A 6,000-nucleotide genomic window follows, 5' to 3' on the forward strand; every position below is an offset into this window, starting at 1 on the left:
TAGAGACTGTCTAATCAAAATCGATGTTTATTCTGACCTAAATCAGCACCCTGCCCCTGCCTCTGGCTACGTTCTGATTCCTGGCTTTTCCTGACCTGGTCAAGCATGTAATTTCCCACACTTGGTAACATTCATGTATTACTAGTACCCATGACATTTCCCCTTTTTTTGACCAATGTAATTCTTTGTCACCTGTAAAGTGGAGGGGAGGATATCCACTTTATCTTGCAGCACCAAAGACTTGCCTTATATGTAAGTTTCCCTTAATAAACTAAATTGTCAGACTGGAGTGGCCTGCCTGTTTCTTCAGCCTTTCCCTGCCCTCCACTTATGGAGGCAGATTTTCAGTCTCCAGGCTTTTCCCTTGGGTCTGCTTATACTAACACTTGCCTTCACACTCCAGCCTCTCTTTCATTTATTGCCTGCCCGAGTACCACTGTAAGCTAATGTGGTTGGAACTACTTTGCTGTTCCTGACACTCTATCCTTTCCCATTTTCACCCATACCTGGTAAGGATGAGGTCTTTTTGTAAAATAACATACCAAGTGGTTTAGCATAATAACCTACAACAATATTAGCAGGAGAGGGACAAACATTCAGTTACACAATGAATAAGTTCTGGGAATCTAATTTACAGCATGGTGACTATAGTTATATTATTGTATTATATACTTAAAATTTGCTAAGAGAGTAAGTCTTAAGTGTTCTTATCACATAAAAAAAAATGGTAACTACATGAGGTTTGGAAGTGTATATTAACTTGCTTGTGGTCATCATTTTACAATGCGTTGTATACCTTAAATGCCATATTTTGCCGTATATAATGCACACTTTTTGCCCAAATTTGTGAGTGAAAAATAGGGATGTACATCATACATGGGTAGTACTAATTCCATATGTATATAAATGTTTTTAATTCTTTCATTTATGCTTATGAGTTAAAAGTGTAACTGTAGAAATCAATAACGATATCTGTATGCAAAATAATACCCTGGAATACGATAATCAGTTTTGTTGAATTTACCACAAACTTGCAACAACGAAGAGTTCTTGGCCTTCTATGAAGTATAACTATCGTAAATTTGTTACCACTACATAAAATTTCTTGTACCCTGTATCTGTCTGTTCTTGTGTTTTGTAATTATTTGTTACATAAAATTTCTTGTACTATAATGTTAAAAAATAAATGCTAAAATTCCTTTAGAATAAGAAAACAAGTACCAAAATTTAAACAAAAAAAGTTTGAATTAAAAAATTAAAACGAAATATTTTTTCACTGAAAGTTTGGGCCAAAAACGTGGGTGTACATTATACACCAGAGCATATTATACTCAACAAAATATGGTAATAGTTGTTCAACAAATAATTTGTTGATGCAAACAGGAAAAATCAATCAAAATGTTTTTTGTTTGTTTGTTTTGCAAATGTTTAAGATTCTGACTTCAAAATCTAAACTGAGTACAGGACTATTATACTGAGGCAATGAGTAATAGATGGGTAAGGGTTTTATGTATGTATGTGATGAAACTAGAGATGAAAAAAACAGATACTTGGACAATAAGGTCCTAAGATAACTACTCAATATTTACTGAGTAATTATTAAATGCCAAGCACTGTGAAAAGTGCTTTATGTGCACTCTCATTTAACCCTCATTGTACAGATTGCTAGCTAGAAACTCAAGGCTAGTATTTTGCAGAACTAGAGTTTGAACCTGCCTTTTCTCATTCCAGGGTCTTTGCACTTAAATACTATCCGTTACCGCTACTGATGGTAAGATTAGAAAAATGTTACAAGTCAATCATTTGAAGAACAAATTCCTCAAAGTAATAATACACTTGTATGTGGTGTCTTTGAAGTCTCACGAGCAATTAAATTCTAATCATGGTAACCAGGGTATACACTCAATTTTCTCATAACTTGATTAGCATGTCAGAAATTATAGAAGTAACAATTGTATTGGAATCAATTGTGTTATAGCTAGTTTGAAGGAACTTATCTCCTAGTACAGTAGAAGTATTAGTACTAGATGGTAGGGTAAAAGGTGTTTTGACTCCTTTAGCTCACTAGAAGAAAATACCTTCTTTATTGTGTTTGCCCAATTTTGTGGTGTAAATACTCCCTCCTTTACCTATTTTAAGCTACCAATGTGACATCACATTACTAAGCAGAGCTGAGAAATGTGCAATAATATACAGTTAGATAATACACAATAGATATAAATGTGTATAACCTCAAGAACATAGATAATATTAAATTATAGTTGAAAAAAGTAGAAAGAGGTAAGTTTTGAAATTTATTACTTTTGTTTTTAACATAATTTATTTAACTATAATTTTATATAATCTAACTTTTAATAACCCCTGTATTTAATAACCAGTTTGCAAAATGTCTGAATATCTAACAATTGGCTCTTGTAAGTATTATGAGCCAACTCCAGCACCCTTCTGCCCTTAACTGTCCCTCAGATACACAGCTCCCATAGACACGTTTCTCTAATGTTATAGTATCTCCTGGCCACAGTTGATGAGAGTAAGTAGGCATAGGAATAAGTCCCAAGTCATTCCTCTCAGAATTTAGAAATGGAAGCAATCCAGGGATCATTTTCTCTGTGTGGCTTAACCTACAACTAACATGTGAATATTTGAAGTTAATCACTTTTTTACCATAATGTGGACTGAGTAGCAGATAAGACTGATCTTCCAGTAAAGAAACGAGAAATAGCAAAAGGAAAAGCAGAAATGGGAAAACACACATCTCGGTTGTCTTACAGAATTGTAGTTTTCAACTGTAGTTCTTCCCGAAGCTTGGCCGCATTTTACCCTTGGACTTGGACAGATAACTTTGTTTTCTGTTTAGTTAAACAATGAGACCACTAGACTGAGGAAACTCCAATGTCATGGCAGCCTATGTAAACAAACCAAAACCTAAGTTTGTAAATGCCTCAAGGTTACCAACTCAGAACACCTAAGGACAACCAATCACAAACAACGGATTAGGATTTAAGCTATAGGCCATCAAATAACTCCGTCTTTGCTTCTGCACTTTCTCTACACTGTATAAGTCTTTCCCCTGCCTCCTGTTAGTGGAGTGCTCCTCATCCCTTCTGATTTAGTATTACCCTCTTTCTATTTTTGCTCAAATAAACTCTTAACATTTTTAATATGCCTCAGTTTATCTTTTAACGCTGGTCATGATGCAAAATGGTATAGTCACTTTGGAGGGCAGTTTGGCCATTTCTTACAAAACTAAACATACTATATGATCTAGCAATCACACTTCTTGGTATTTACACAAAGGAGTTGAGAATTTATGTCCATACAAAAACCTACACATGTCGCGTCCAGCAGGACAAGAGTTGTGGGAAGCGAGGAGGGCGGCACAAGATTAAGAAAGACAGTAGATGAGAGTAGAGTGCAAGCGGGGCTAAGGGACTGCAGCCTCAAAGACTGAGCCCCGAATCTGTCCAACCCATGGCTTTTATTAGTTAGATGTGGAAGTAAAAGAAGTAAAGCTTGTCAATCTCAAGATCTGTGAATCCCATACATTACAGTAGGAAACTGATTTAAGCCAATCACCCTTGCCTGCAGGCAGTGGAACCATAAGTCTCAGGATAAGTACTTCACCTAGGGATAAAACCTTTATGCATATGAATAGATGGAGAGCACATCACTGAGTCACTTCCCCTGCAGGTTGTGGGAAGGAATGCAGCCACAGAGGCAGAGGCTCTCCTTACCCGGGGGAAGGTGGGGGGCTGTGCCCACCTCTATCAACCCTGCGAGTTCCCCAGATGGTCCCCACATGACTGTGTCTGGCTTGGGTTGTCGTCATTGTCGTCCGTCCCCCCACTCCCACCCACCCACCCCCCGCCCCGGGAGTTGTGCCCTTCTTTGACTAGCCAGCCATCTTTCTGGGGCCAAACAGGGAGACATAATGTATAAGCACAAAGGTGAAGCAAAGTCCCTGAAAGGATCCGTCTCACAGACTCTCCTTTCTTTAGGGGCAGGTATGAGGAGACAGACGGGTAGGTTGCGGCGTGGCAACATGCACATGGATGTTTATAGTAGCTTTATTCATAATTGCTAAAATTTGGAAGCAACCAAGATATTCCTCAGTACATGAATGGATCAATAACTGTGGTACACCTAGACAATCAACTATTCATCAGTGCTAAAAGGACATGAGCTACCAAGCCATGAGAAGACATGGGAGTAACATAAACACACGTTATTAAGTGAAAGAAGCCAACCTGAAAAGGCCATATACTATATGTTTCCAAATATATGACATTCTGGAAAAGGTAAAACTATGAAGGCAGTAAAAAGATCAGGGGTTGGAGGTGGGGTAAGTAAGACTAGGTGGAACACAAAGGATTTTCAGGGCAGTGAAACTACTCTATATGATACTATAGTGACGGATACATGTCATTATACATTTGTTCAGACCCATTGAATGTACAACAGCAAGAGTGAACCCAAATGTAAAGTATGGACTTTGGGTGATTATGATGTGTCAGTGTAAGTTCATCAGTTGTAACAAACGTATCACTCTGGTAGGGAATGTTGATAATGAAGGAGGGTATGTGTGGGGACCAGGGGTATATGGGAAATCTCTACACCTTCCTGTCAATTTTGCCGTGAACCTAAAACTGACCTGAAACAATTAGGTCTTTAATGAACATAATTACGAGACTTTTTACTTGGGTAAGTTTGGATTTAAATTGTGCCAAACTCTGAAGCAGCTTCTAGGCCATATTTCCAGGGACATTTTAGAAATGTGTGGGGTAACTGGAACACAGATGTGCAGCCACTACTTTTGTGCACGTGTGATTGTGCATGTCTCTGAAGGACCTCAACACAAGCTGTGCTTCTATAAATTAATGCTTCTATTTCAGCTGACTCATTTGACCAGAAAAACCAGTCACATGCCACTACAAAGTAGAGAAAGGTGTCATGAAAAGAGAGAAAGAATGAAAGGCATTTAAAAGCTGAGTAGTTAAATTTACAGTTAGTTAATCATTGCATTTGCTTATCAAGGGCAACCTAACTTTCTAGAGAAAGAAAAACAAGGTAGAAAGCAGATGGATGGTTGGAATTAATATGAGCAGGATTTCTGTAGGGTATTAAGTCTATCCTCCTTATCTCCATCTTAAATCTTAATTTTAACCAAATCTCAAGTAGCCTAACCCACCTTTCTCACTTTCTCCCCTCCCTGCCTCCTTTGATGTTTTTCCTGAGTATTTAATGAACATCTATTACATGGTAGGCATTGCCCAAGACATTGTTTTTTGTGCCAAAATAAGGAGTTTGATCGTCTTTATCTGGAGTTCTCAAACTCACATCTTATACTGTGCATAAGATTCATAAGGATAATTTCTTGTAAATGCAGATTCCTGGTCTTAAACCCAGAGCCAGATTCAGGGAGTTGTTATAATCCCAGGAATCTGCCATTTTAACCACATCTCAAGTTATTCAAGGGAATAACTTGATTGGATTTACATTTTAAAATGATAATCAATCTCTATGCATCTAGTAATTTGGTTTGTGGGCAGTCTTTCTGCAGATTTTTCTCTCTCTGGATTCAGGCTCTCTGTTCTGGTTTAGACTCTGTGGCTTAGCTATCTGTCAAATTAACCTCTGTTTACTCTGTGTTCTAACCTGTGAGGGTATGTGGGTACCAGAATACCTATTTCAGAGAGTTACTGTGCAGATATAGCAAGTAAAATATGTGTGGTGTTTGCACATAGTAGTAAGTACTCAAAAAATAGAAATTATTATTATTGTTTTTGTTGTTGTTGTTATTGGTAGTAGTGTTACCCTGGTTTCTTTTTAGAGGGAAGAGGAAGATGGAAAGTTTTGTCCATAAAAAGTGGCTCTTGGGGCATGACTAAATGATTACTGCAAAAGAGAGAAGGGTTTTCACTGCTTCTATCATCTAGAAATAAGGCCAAGATCATTGTGTCAGTATTGTTAAAAGAAAACCACAGGCCCGAAATGGAGTCA

The sequence above is a fragment of the Rhinolophus sinicus genome, linkage group LG02 (genome assembly GCF_036562045.2).
Source record: "Rhinolophus sinicus isolate RSC01 linkage group LG02, ASM3656204v1, whole genome shotgun sequence".
In the NCBI taxonomy this organism is placed as follows: domain Eukaryota; kingdom Metazoa; phylum Chordata; class Mammalia; order Chiroptera; family Rhinolophidae; genus Rhinolophus; species Rhinolophus sinicus.